At 45.9% G+C, this 14,594-nt stretch overlaps 1 long non-coding RNA gene across 1 annotated transcript in view; it reads right to left on the bottom strand.

The window, feature by feature from the left end:
* Positions 1-408: 408 nt before the first annotated feature.
* Positions 409-14,594, bottom strand: part of LOC138846800 (uncharacterized) — a 40,966-nt gene continuing 26,780 nt past the window's right edge. The window contains exon 3 of the long non-coding RNA XR_011384332.1: positions 409-13,939. This is a non-coding gene — a long non-coding RNA (uncharacterized lncRNA). The remainder of the gene's footprint in view (positions 13,940-14,594) is intronic.

The raw sequence follows: 14,594 nt of genomic DNA, 5'->3' as shown, positions 1-14,594 counted from the left end.
AAGTTTCCGTGAGAATGAACACAAAGTTATTAGAGGAGAGAGTTAAGTATACTGTGTGTATTTTAAGCTAGCTGTCTGATTTCTGTTAGGCATGCCCTGGTTTCTTTTAAGCACTGGTATCACATTCATTTTCCAGGTTCATGTCGGGGATCTTATGTACCTAGAGTGCCATTTAGAGGATTACTAATTTACTAAATGGTACCCCAGTGCCCTGAAAGAGTTAATTCTCTTCCAAGAGATAAGCAATTTATTTTCTACTTAGCAGCAGTAGAAGGCCTGCTGCTAACAAATGACTATGAGAGAGAGAGAGAGAGAGAGGGAGGGAGGGAGGGAGGGAGGGAGGGAGGGAGGGAGGGAGGGAGGAGAGAGGGAGATGCTATACAAATACAGGTTATAATAATTCTAATTAATGTAATGTCAACCCACGATATTATTTTTAGGCATACCCTTTCCTAACCTTCATTGGAAAAGAGCAGATTGACATCGCAAGCTCCCTGTCACTTCTGCACGTCACTCTGCCACACTCGATGCCAAGAGGTGTGCTGTATCTGGAGAGATGTTCATTCAACAACCACACCATCAACAGATGCTCCTCACACCCCACAACCCGCCTTCCCACAGCCTCCCACTCAGGCTGCCGTAGCAATGATCGGGAACAAACTCCCAGACACAGGTCCCGATGGAGGCCCCCAGAAGGAAGGAGAAGTCAGCAACACTCTACGGCAGCTACCCCAGGCCAGGGGCAGCGGGAGTCGGGGACAACGTGGAGCCACACCTCGGTGCACAGCCCACCTCAGCCTTCCCCTGGCTGTGCAGGGGGCTTCACGGTGCTTCCCCTCTGGGTCTCAGTGTGTTGAAAATCCACGGAGTTGAGACACGGTGATGATTATGCAAAACTAGGTCTGCACAATTACTCTGTAAACCGCAGTGCACTGCACAAACACAAAAGCATCCCTACAATACCTGCAAGCCTACAAAAATGGAACTGATGTGTATAGTTGGAAACCTTCTCAGAACTGGAGGCTTGGGAACTGCACTGAACAGGACCCCAGATCTAATCCTCACAAATGGGGGCTTGGGTTGAGCAGGAAGGAAATATTGGTTCCGAGGGAAGAGACACCAACTGCGATGCCAGAGAGGTAGGCAGTACTTTAAAGACAGCTGGAAAGAGAAGTCACACAGGGACACAGACAGCTCACTCCAGAAAACAGCAAGGAGAATGGAGAGGACTGGTAAGACGCACCCCCACGCCCCTGCCGCGGGGCCTAACCAAGAAATGTAAATGTGTTATGTCTCAGTCTGGTGGCTGGAAGGCCAAGTTCACGGTGTTGGCAGGGTTGGATTCTCCCCAGGCCTTTCTCCTTCACTGGCAGATGCCACCCCTCCCTGTGTCTTCTATCCGTACAGATCTGGGTCCGGACCTCCTGCTCTCATGAGGACACAGCTACCCTGGGGTAGGGCCCGCCCTGACAAACCCCACTGTACGGGAAGATCCTATCTCCAAATGCAGTCACATACTGAGGCCCAGGGATTGGAATTTCACCCTAGGAATCTTGGGAGGACACCATTCAGTCCTAATAACGTGCGGACGCCTCAATGAATCCGGAGCTCTATTTAATGTTGGCAGCGGCACACAGAGCGGGGAAGAAACACAGGAGCAAGCCTGTGGAGCAGCCCGGATGTTGAGTGATGTACGTGCAAAGGTTTGCCAACCAAGGAAATGGTCCTGTGGATGGAAGGTACTGAGATGTGCTCTGGCGCGTACATTCCCTCCCTGCCCCTGCCAACATGCGCGTGCACACACACACACACACACACACACGCTCTCCTCTCACACAACAATCAGAGCTCCTGGAAACTATAATCCTGTTCAAACTCCCGCCTGTAACTTTTGTAAAAGATGATCATTTCTTCTCCAGCAGATCTGTCTGCCCCAGTGATCCGTCATTTGGCCTGCAACGAAGGTATTTCTTACGTCTGGCCCAAATCTCTTGCTAACAGACACCACAGTTTGGTGCTTCAACACCTGATGCCCGGCGCACCCGCTCTTTCACGTGCCCTGCTAGTCCATCCTGCAGTGTCTCTTCCTCCTTCCCCCTTCCTCTCCTTTTCCCTCTATGGATAGAGAATTATTATCAGAAATAACAGGAGAAAGTTCTGCCCTGAACACAGGGAGCTAAGATATTTTCTGGCTTCTTTTTAGTCAACTAAATATCATATATTTCCTCCTATCATCACCACCACCACCACCTGGCCTCCTAGATTTAGCTTTTCCACAATACAAATGCAGGGATTTTTCAGTAATTCTTTCTAGTAGGGATAATTTTGTTAAGTACCTTGATGTAAACAAGTAGATATTTCTCTTAATATTAATATATATGCCTATGTGATAACTGGAGTGGGACTTCTCAAGTACGTGGATATTTTAACATAGAATTTTCTGTATATACCCCTTATATGCAAACTAAGTGACTGGAATCTCCTGACTTTGTTGCATTAGAAATGATGATTTTTCACTCAAACTTGATCAATGAGCTTGCAGGCTTACCTTAGATTTAAGGTAACTCACGACTGTTTAATGGCTGGGTTAGCTTTTCACAGAAGGGGGAAATGGGTGGCTGACACTGCTTTCAAACATGGCATGAGCTGCAGCTGTGAAAAATCTTGCTCCTTCCAAATGACAATGGGGACAGTACCTTTATAAAAGGGGGCCGTTCGGACGTAGGATGTGCGTACAGGTTTTTATGTGGAGGACTCCAGAGGAACCACATGACCCCTCTGACAAGGTCCAGTGGCACTGGTGGGGGCTGAGGGTCACTCTTCATGCCCTCCAGTGGAGTTCATGCACCACACGTATCACATTCATGTATGGGCATGTGATACCGCACCTACATTCATCTCTGGTAAAACTTCTCATATACACTGTCACGGCTTCTGCACCCATGGATTCACAGAACCATGGTTCAAAAATACTTAAAAAACTACATCTGTACTGGAGAGGTACAGACTTCCAGTTTCTTGCCACCAATCCCTACACAATAAAGCCAAGTACTATTTGCACAACATCTACATTGTCTCAGGCACTATAAGTATTTTCAAGATGATTGAAAGCATGCAGAAAGATGTGTGCTGGTCACATGTAAATAACCACACTACTGAGAATCCAGATTTTGCTATGCACGGGTGTTCTTACAACCAGTCCCCTGTGGATACCAAAGAGCAACTGTGAAATGAATATAATTTATATGTTTGTGAGTAAATTTATCTTTCTATATGCATGTATATAATTATACTATATAATTCATGTATATAACTTACATAGAAAATTTATCTGTATCTATATCCTTATATATAGTGTTTATTAACTATAATGTCTCCCTGTTTTTAGGCCTCCCAAGAAACATCCCTGAATTTTTCCTATTGATGTGTTCATTAAATGGGAAGAGAAGTTAAAGTCACACCAACAGCCGGCCAATGCTTGCTATCAAGCAGAAGTCTGCCCAGATGGACCCGTTGTACTGCCCTGATGAGATCCTCCTTGCTCCCTGTCTTGCTTGACCCGGAGCTGGGGTGTGTGAAATGAACAATCACACACTGTGGCTTGGATGTCACCATTTCAGGACACAGTGTCTCACTGAGGGCTTTGAAGCTGCTGGGTGACACGTGCAGTCTAGACATAAAGGGAGAGGAGACTGGCATCCCTAGGGGCAGGAATTAGTGTATAAATACATCAGCAACATGTTCCCTCGGGTGGGAAAACTGGGAGCTATGCATTCCACACACTTCTCTGATTTTTGACAGTGAAATCATATTCTAGTAGCCCACCATGTCTACCTGCTTGATATTTTTGTTTTTAATTTTGACAGATAGAGTTAGACAGTGAGAGAGACAGAGAGAAAAGTCTTCCTTCTGTTGGTTCACCCTCAAGATGGCCGCTACAGCCGGCGCACTGTGCCAATCCGAAGCTAAGAGCCAGCTGCTTCCTCCTGGTCTCCCATGTGGGTGCAGGGCCCAAGCACTTGGACCATCCTCCACTGCCTTCCCGGGCCACAGCAGAGAGCTGGACTGGAAGAGGAGCAACCGGGATAGAATCTGACCCCCATATGGGATGCTGGCACCGCAGCAAGTAAGCCATGGCACCAGCCCCAATATCGTCTCTTTATCAGCATTCTTACCCTCTTTCCTCTGTTTCCTCAGACTTCTCCTAGTTCCTGGAATCATATGACACATAAGCTACTTTTACTTGAAAAGTTATCTCAGGGGTAATTCTCAAGAGAAAAAAAATGAAAATACAATCACCCATCCCATAGAACATCACCACCACAAAACCGTGGAATCTCAGATTTGAGTGGAAGATACCGAATTTGGATGACAGAATTTCTCTGTCCTAATCCCTAAAGACAAGGAACCAGAAGAGGAGGGGGAAATACCAGAAAAATGCTCATCAGCATCAGTCAAACAAAGACTATGGTAAAACCTCAAGCCATAAACTCCAAAACATCATCAGCTCGGGAGGAAGAGGAAGATGATTTTGGCAAGGAGGAAGATGATTTGGGCACGGCACGGAGCTGTTTTTAACTGTACTCTGCATCCCAGAATGGGCAGAAAGCAGCAGAGGAGAGGATCAGCCTTCCCTCTGAACAGCTCATTTTGGAACAAAGCAAACCAAAGCTTGCACAGGCATCTCAGGTGGACTCAGGACACTGATTCCAAGAGAAGCCCCCTACCTATCACAGTAGGACCTCAGGGTCTTACTAGAGGCAGAGAAAATGCCTGGGCTTGAGTTTTTGGAGGAAGGGCTCCAAGATAATCGGTTACATTCCGAAGTCGGTCAAGAGAGCCCCGACGAAGGACATTTGATGAAATCTCAGGAGAAGGAGCAGAACCTCTGGTTCTTTGGAATACAGCCCATAAGAAAACCCCTTTCCCCAAAGAATCAGGACAGAGGCAGCAGGTAGAATATGGCCGCCTGTTGCTGAGAGGAGAGACAGGCCTCATACAAGGAAGGAAGCAGGTCAAGAACTGACACAATGTCTGTGAGCACAAAGCAAAGACACATGGGATCCACAAATTAAGGTGAGAACAAGATAAGTAAATGAAAACCTGCAGGGAATTCCACTTTTGATGACAAACTAACCCTTCTGATTAAAACAAACTTCGGATGCTGGATAAAACATTAGAACATCTTGAAATTACTGAGGTGGTAGTGCAAGTTGGAGGTACCGGCAAAACCGAAGGGGCTACCAGACCCTGAAAGGAGAAAGGAACAGAACGAATTGAACCATTCTATTCACAAGCATTTGCCAATGAGGACATTTGCCAAGTCTGCAAATTTTAATTTTGGCTTTGGAAGCCCTTCTGCGTGTGAGGTGAACAGAGAACAATGCTCAGAGTCCTTCTAGAGAGAAGAATCTAGTAAGAAATATCCCCACATTAAGCCAGGATCTCAAAAGATTAGACCTTAAAGATTTGAAAAAGAACATAAATAAGGGACAGGCACACAGAGGAGAGAAGAAAGACCCACATTTCTCTTGAACACTTCATGGAGCAGCGTAACGTAATCCAACACGTTTGCTAAAACAGGAGCTGATAGGTGAGCTATGCAAATAACGTAATGATACAAGAAAAGATTGTAGAGCAAACTGAGGATCAGAATGTGGCTACAGAACTGGTGAGTTCTTTAGCACAGGTAGCAAGGAATAGACATGAGAGAATTACTGGCCTAGAGAAAAGGCTGGAGATCAACTTAGTGAATGAAAAAGCAAGGAAAGAACAAGGAGAGCAAGCGAAAAAGAAAAGATAACCCACGCCCCAGAGCAGAGAATTTAACAGATCAGAAAACAGTCAGTTGTAAAGAGAAGAAAAATTCTCATCAGAAGTTAAAGGTGGATATATATCAATCTAGTGGAACCCTCTACTCACATTCTAGGAAAACGGATATAAACTGATTGACACTGAGTATATCCTGGTTACTTTCTGAGTTGACAAATAACAAAATTCTTTATATATTCAGGGAGAAAAATCAAGCTCTTTATAGACAGAAAGTTTAGATGAATCCCAGGCTTCTCCGTAGCATTTAATCCCAGAAGACAAGGAAAGTGGTAGTTACGCAGTTGCATAGGGAAAAAAAAAAAAGATGCTCCAAAGGATAGGATATCATATCAAGCTGATGTTCAAATACAACTACAAAAGGGAGAGATTCTTAGACTAAACTGTGGTACCTATGAGCCCAACTATCAAGTAAACAAAATATGACACATGTGTGGTTAAGACAATGGAGAGAGGTTTACAAAGTTCTGAGGGGGAAGAACACATGAGTCTCCAAATTTTATACCCAGTGAAAGTGTCCACTGACCTACTCATTTATTCTTTTTATTGTTACTTCATCCTCTATGTTTTAACACTGTACCTTGGGTATAAAAGCAACAGACATTCTCAGGCATTCAAGGAATTAGAACACACTATCATAAAACCTAAAAATCTTCAGAAGGCAGGCAGAGACCTCCCACCTACTGGTTCACTTCCCAAGGTCTACAACTGCTGGAGATGGGCCAGTCCACAGCCAGGATCTGGGAGCACAGTTTCAGTCACCCACATGGGGACAAGGATGCAACCATGGAAGCCAGCACCTGCTGCCTTCCAGCACGTGCATTAGCAGGAACCTGGAATCAGTGATAGAACAGGGACTTGAACTCAGGCACTCCCGTATGGGACGTGGGTGTCCCAAGGTGCATTTTAACTGCTACACGAAAACCTGCCCCCTAATTGTTTTTCATAATATACTGCCAATTCTTTTATTTTTTTTAATTTTTTTTTTTACAGGCAGAGTGGACAGTGAGATAGAGAGACAGAGAGAAAGGTCTTCCTTTGCCATTGGTTCACCCTCCAATGGCCGCTGCGGCTGGCGCGCCATGGCCGGCGCACCACGCTGATCCAATGGCAGGAGCCAGGTACTTATCCTGGTCTCCCATGGGGTGCAGGGCCCAAGGACTTGAGCCATCCTCCACTGCACTCCCTGGCCACAGCAGAGAGCTGGCCTGGAAGAGGAGCAACCGGGACAGAATCCGGCGCCCTGACCGGGACTAGAACCCGGTGTGCCGGCGCCGCAAGGTGGAGGATTAGCCTAGTGAGCCATGGCGCCGGCCATTCTTTTATTTCTTAAAATGTTAATTCACTTATTTGGCAGGGGGGGGGGGGAGGAGAGAGAGAGAGAGTTCCCAATGGTACACTCCCCAAATGCACACAGTGGACAAAGCTAGCTGGGCCAAAACCAGCAGCCAGCAGCTCCGTCCAGGTCTGCCACACCGGTGGAACTCTGATGTGGGGCGTGGGTGTCCTAAACAGTGCCTTACACACAAGGTCAAACACTTGCGGTTACCATAACCCTCTGTGAAGTCTCAGTTTTTCTCTATCTCTTTGAGCCTCACTTTGCCTCTCTCCCTTGTCTCTCAAAGGTGACCGTAAACAGTGGTGAATGATTTACTGAAATTTCCCTTTCTTCTTTGTACTTCATCATTTTCACTTTTATATCCTGGACGTGCATCATTTTGAGAAAAGCAAAACAATAAAGTCGTTACTGTAGTTAAAGATGGGCTTCCAACACCTTGCTGTGACTGTGCTGGGGAACAAAACAGAAGAGGAGAGCAGAGCTGGAAGACGTAGAGAGCCCAGATGGGGCATCTGAGGCCCGGGGCCAGACAATGGTAAGAGAAACATCACAATCACCTTTATTTTTTGAAATAATTTTTGGCTATGGTTGCCAAATAAAACAGCTGTCACTCAACTTTACTGTGTGCTGTACTCTATTTTCTTTAGAAGATTTAACCTCTCAGGAAGTAGACGCCCCTTTCTCTCGAGGGTGCCAGGGCCCTCACTCTGCCTTTCTCCTACGCGCTAATCCTCCAGGTTTTCTGAGCTTGTCGGAGGACTCACCAATGCCTGTATGCATTTGCAGATTAACAGCTTCTGCCATTAGCAAATTGGAAATTCCTTCTCTCATCCCTCTTACAGTGGGAGTCTTTCTCTCTTAATAGTACTATGATTCCCATTTCGGCATCTCCCTTATTAATGCAATCTATAAAGCATTTCTATTTTTCTTGGCTGCTCCAGCCTTCTGTTGAGTTTCATGAGTATTAAATGGAATGGCTTATCTCAGGGAACAAAGCAAAGACTCTCTTCCACTAATGGGCGGACGGATCCTTAATACATGATCCAGACAGGCAAACAGAACATGCCTCACGCTCTGTGCTCCAGGAAGCCATGGAGTTCCCAGAGGCTCACAAGGCAGGTGCAGGAACAGCAGAGTTGCCACAGTGGGTAAGAGGGGACCAGGGGAGGGTCCAGAGCTTCTGCCTTAAAAACAGCAGATGCCAGAACTGCACGGGGAGGGGGAAGGGGGAGGCCTCCAGAAAGTGACCCAGATTTTCGACCTGCCCTAGGAACGCTCTGGATCCTGTAAGAGGAAGAACACAGGCTTCTTCCAGCTCATCATGCTTGCACCTGGGCATCGGCAACCCTTCCCATGCAGTTTCTTTAGACTTCTTATTGCCTGGATTCAGCTGGCTGAAGGCAGCCCTTCGTATGCTGTGAAATCTGTGGCTCCCCCTGTGTCCAGTACTGAACAGCACTGAGTCACTGCATTCGATATCCTGCATTAACGGAGCAGACCCTCAGTGTATAATTATAAAATTAATACAAAGAGGCCTTTTTTCTCAAGGTATTCTTGTTACTAATGAACTACTAAGGTGACAGCATGAGCCACCCATCCTCTGGATATTTTAAGTATTTTATAAGTTATTATTTGGTTATTATTACTCCTTGGGTAAGGTTACTCACTCCCATAGTATTCCTCGGTTAACTAAGAAATGATTCCACGTGGAGATCTACTGGGTTTTGACCATAAAAATATTTTTTAAGCAGTGTGGCTTTACATTAGATCTGAATCCAGGGGAAAATGACAATTATAACATTCATAAAACACACACACATATTTTAGAAGAAAACTATTCCAAACAACAAACCTAATGCCTACATTTTAAGGGTCCAACTCTGCTTGAAAAATATCAAAGCTTTCACTTACGTTGCTACAGGGCAAACAGACTTAGGTACAATTCAACATCATTTGGCTACACACTGTATTTAACTTTGAAAACACAGTAAGTGGAATGAGCTCAACACTACACAAAGAGTCTAGGGTTTAGGGGAAAAACAGACAGGAATCAGGGTTAGCATGAGAGGCAAGAAAAGGAGACTAAAGATTACAAAATTCAGTCACATTTCAAAATTTTCTGCTACAATAATTCACTTTATGTAGAATTAATGTGGCTGATTGAACGTTTGTGCTGTAATTTGCTTATAATTAACATTTTATGGTGAACAGATTTCACCATCTCCTTCATGCTGTGAACTCCAAGCCACAGGTCAAAAACAGAGATGAAACAGATAAGCACACGATATTCTCACTGAAATATTAATGAGGTTTTAATTTACTGCTTTAAAAACACATCTTTCATCAACATCTGTATATAAAAATCACCATTTTATTCTAATTTTTAAATCACATTAAAAATATAATGAACCCTTCTGTCTGGTAGAAAGACACCAAACAGTCTGAAGCATGCAGGCACCGTGGGCAGGTCGGATGCTTTTCCAACTTGTTCAGGTGCTCAGGAGGAGGCACCAGTTGAGTTGAGCACAGTCAGAATGCACACAGCTAACCCAGTGCATTGTGCTACAGAGTCATGCCTTCCAGAGACGGAATCTAGAAAACCCAGTCCTGCTGCCAAGCTAGGGTATCTGTGAGGACCAAAAGCCACCGGGACCTCATCTGCTTGATTGACCGACCTTAGGAGAGAGGCCCGAGGTCGTCTCGTGTTTCACGACGGGCCCTCGGGATTTCCTATGGAACAAGGGTTGGGCACACGGAATTTTCATTCAACACCAAATTTCCCTTTAGGTATTGCTTTTCAACCAGTGGTCACCATATCTATGATGGCTTGGATGTGGTCTCTCCTTATTCATTCTCTAAGACTTGGCCTAAATATTAGTGGAACCGGAGGACACTGTGCTAAAGGAAGTAAGTCAGGCACACACACAAATATCACATGTTCTTTCTTGTAGGTAGACAGAAGCTTAAAACACATATCCCATAGGGGTGGGTGTGTGGTCTAGTGTTTGACAGTGCTTGGGACAGCCCCCTCTCTTATCAGAGCGCCAGGGTTTGAACCCCGGATATGCTCCTGATTCCAGCTTCCTGCTCCTGTGTACCCTGGGAGGTAGCAGGTGAAAGTTCAAGTAGTTGGTTCCCTGCCCCCCAGTGTGGGAGATCCAGATTGAATTCTTAGCTTCCAGCTGCATCCTGGCCCAGCCTGGCTGTTGTAGGCATTTGGGGAGTGACCCAGTGGATGGGAGCTGTTCTCTCTGCCTCTCACAAAAATAAATAAATAAAAAGTGGATCTCATAGAAGTAGAGAGTAGAATAAGTGTGGTTGCCAGAGGCTGGAAAAGGGAGAGGATGGTTAAGGTGCACAGGGGTACTGCTGGATAGGAGGAATAAATTCTAACATTCTGTAGACGTGGGTAACAAGGACACCGTTTAACTGCATGTTTAAAACCACCAATCGAGGGGAATTTCAATGCAAAGGAATCCTCAGTGTCTGAGGTGACAGATATACCAGCTATTCTGATTGCTACACATAGTACACATATATTGAAATATCACACAGTACTCTACAAATATGTATGATTATTATCTGCCAATTAAAAACAAACAGACTTGGCATAAACGTCTTGTTAGAGAGGTCACCTTTGATCCACTGTGCCGTAAGCTCCCTGCTATCCAGCACCTCCCCTCTGGCTCCATCTATCACACTAATGTGTGCATGTGTGTGGGAGTCTTTCATGTGAAACTGTAAACTCTGAGACAAGCCCACTTTCATATGACTTACCATTGGCCAACTGTAATATTTGTTGATCGAATGACTGATTTACTGGATTGGCACTTGGCTTTCTTGGCATAGAATCCATTGGCTGCCTGTTTCCCAAAAGGCTGCTGCCAGTGGCTCCCCTTAACTAGCTCCCTCCCCAACCACCACAACTGAGATGTGGAGGTGACTGCTCCCCTTCCTTGGATCTGAGCCAGCCCCTGACTGCTTTATCAACAGGATGCATAAGTGACTATGTGCCAGTCTGGATCTTTCTGAAAATTATTTATTTGAGAGGTTCAGGGACAAGCAACAGGGAGATAGTGAGTGAGCAAGTGGGAGAAGGAGACAGGCAAAGGGAAAGAGAGACAGAGACAGAGCAAAGAGAGAAAGTGCTCCTCTCCACTGGTTCACTCCCCGGTTGCACACAACCACCAGGACTGGTCAGGTCAATCCTGGGTCTCCTACATGCAGAATCCATGTGCTTAAGTTGTCGATGCTGCCTTCCAGGCATGGGTGGAAGCTGGAGTCAGGAGCTGGAACTGGATATGAAGTGCAGCACACTGATATGGTGTGTGGTATGAGGGCATTTTAACTGGTGTCTCAAAAACTAGGTTAAATGTCTACTCCTGGGTCTAGCTTTTAAGAGGACTGGCGAGTTCTTCCCTTATCTTGCAACATTTGCTGTGGAGGATGAAACGTGCCTGGTAAGAAGGCTCACCGGTCCCACCACCCGGAGGTGCCACTGCTGTCAGCATGCTCAAACCACTCAGAGGAAGAGCCTGAGGCAGAAGGCAGAGTAGCAGCAACCACCCTCAGCTCTTTTGGCCATTCCAGCCCAAGTGTGCCAGGCATGCAACTAAATGAACGATCTTGAACAACCCTGGACAACCTTGGACATCCCAGCCCCCCAGATTCCACATGGAGAAGGATCTGCAGAGTGGACTGTGATGCTCCGGTTGTCCTCACCATCTTGGGCAACCCCAGTGAGGCCCTGGGCATCAGGGAACAGAGACAAGGCATCCCCACTGCACCTGACCCAAACACTCGACCCACGGAGTCCCTGAGCACAACCAGATCACTGCTGTTTTGCACCACTGCATTTAGGGGATTCATAATGCACTGACAGATAGCCAGAACAGCCTAAGAGGCTACAATGCACTGCCATACTTTCGCTTCTGCATCACCTGTGACTGTTTCATTCCTGAGCTAAAATCCACACAGAAACATGCTCAACACACAATTCTTTCACAGATGCTATGAATCTGACAGTGTCTTTCACCAGCAGGAGACTTCACAAGCCTAGTAGGGATTCTGGACGTGACACCAATGCCCCAGGAATATGTATCTCATGAAGATTTTACTTACAAAATGCAATTTTTTTGAATTTCCTAATGGGACTATGAGATTGACCAAATTCAGCAATTTCTTCAGAAATTCTGCTCAGCAAACACTGAGGCTCTTTTTCCTTAAGTTCACAGCCAAATGACTCCGAAGGATAATGACACAAACCTCAGTTTCTACACCTTTTATTCATTCCTCAACTTACCCTAAGTCTTCACACTTACTGTTTCCTTCCCCTGGTCAGAAGCTCACCCCGCGAGACAGACTGTGTGGGGTGAGGAAGAGGAGAAAGACCAGCAACCAGAAGTCGTGACGTATACCTAGTGTGCATCAGTTCCATCTCAGCCTCTCAGTCACAAACCTTCTACACCACTACGCCATCATTTACAACAATGTTGGGAAAGCTACGGTAATAGAGCATTAGGTAGTAGAAACAAAACAACAAACAAGCAAACAACTATTACAGAAAACTAACCCAGGCTTTGATTTGTCTTTTCCAAGGTCAGACAAAAATATCCTCCTTATTTCTTAGACGACTGACACACAGAAGCTTGCCTGTCACGCATTGTTTGGTGTGCTTCAGAGTGTGCTTCTTCCAGTGTTCAGGGCCCCTTGATAGACTGTCTACACTGTCGGCTGGTTTCACAGCAGCCAACACCTGTGCTTGGAACCAGGGTGAACGTATTTACCCACAAAAACAGCACCTCTGATCTGAGAGGCCCAAATGCTTCCCAGATGCTTGGCATTTGTACTCCAAGAGTTTGGAAAAAGAGGAAAATTTCTCGGGAGAATGGAGAAGATAACTCATTCACATCATTATCCCATCACAGCAACTTTCAAATTAAGGAATGGAAAAAAAAGACTCAGTGACTATGCAGAAAGGAACACTCGGGATTGTTCTAGTCACTCTTCCCACTCCGGTTTCACCTTGCCTGTCTGTGTCAACTCAAGAATGTTCCACGGAAACAAAGGAGATGCTGGCATGGCGGAACATCTGCCCAGCCTGTCCATGAAGAAGCCAACCACGCCCCACAGTTCAATGACGTCATCTCCTTCCCTTACTTTCCAAGAAGCGCACATCCATTCAGAGCACTCGTGAGAATTTAAAACGCAAAGGTGAAGGCCATGAGCATTGAGAACAGCTGCACACAGCTTTTAAAACTGTGTCGGGGGAAAACACTGGAATCGTCTGGTTCTTTTCTCATATTGCTTTCCTTTTGCATACAATGGACGGCTGGTGAAGAAGCAGGCTAGCACTGGGTTTTCCAGAAATCTGTTGAGCTTGGGGAAGAGTGAGGGGGCCCCACTGGGAGACTCCTTTCCTCTGGGTTGGTAAGGAGGTGGGTGGCCACAGCACTGTGTCACAAGAAATCTTTGGCTTTCTTAGAACCTCAAGCAGAGATCTCACTTACCTGGGAAACGTCGCGATTCACGCTCCTCCAGTTCTGGGCACCACGCAGCATGTCCTGAAGGGCCAGAGGCAGGAGCAGGCCTGGGAGGACCCCGTCCCTACCAGGGCCGGCGGGGCACACGGTCCCTCCCGAGTGTCGGCAGATTTGCGCCTCTTTGGCTAGGACGTCCCGTGTTCTTCCAGGTGTTCATTTTCCTGAGAGCGTGACATGGTCCCAAGATGGGGACAGTTTATACTTCTTTCTTGTTTCCTGATTCAAATCCCTGGAGAGAAAAGCAAAGAAAGAGTGGTCTCAATGTGTCAAATTCTTCAAGTGGCTGGAAGGAGACAGATTAATTTCCAAAGGGAAGAGGTCCTTCCCTCCCTCCCTCCCTCCCTCCCTCTCTTCTGCAGCACAAGAAACCCAGGAGATAACATAGATCAACTTCCACACTACACGAAGCAAAGCAGTAAAGGGAAACCAAAGCCACGATTGAGCTTTGAGTCCCACAACAATGGGACCAGCTTGACAAATGTGTCTTCCTCTAGACAATAAATGCTGAAGACTGCAGAAGTCCAGCACAATGCAGTCTGGTACTCAAGACTGCAGCCAGCTACAGGAGAAAGCAGGCATCACTCTATGAGTCTTTTCAATCTGTGTTCCAAAAGTAGCTGCCCCCATGTCAAAAGGAACATTACAACCTCAAAATTACGAAAGAGCTGCTGCAAGTCCCGCAGAATGGAACCCAGATGTTGTATCACCTTCTCTGGGGATGCAAAGATCTCATCAAGCTGCACTGAACCATTTGTTTATTCAACAAAGAATTACCAATCATCAACTACTGAATACCATACACACAGACTTTAAGCACCGATAATTCTCTGCCTACCTCCCGTTTAAATTCTGTAATTATATTCCAAACACTGCTCTAGTTGGTT

Source organism: Oryctolagus cuniculus, chromosome 18 (assembly GCF_964237555.1).
Source record: "Oryctolagus cuniculus chromosome 18, mOryCun1.1, whole genome shotgun sequence".
NCBI classification, from domain to species: domain Eukaryota; kingdom Metazoa; phylum Chordata; class Mammalia; order Lagomorpha; family Leporidae; genus Oryctolagus; species Oryctolagus cuniculus.
The sequence above is the reverse complement of the archived record's forward strand: the minus strand, read 5'-3'. Positions and strand labels throughout refer to the sequence as shown.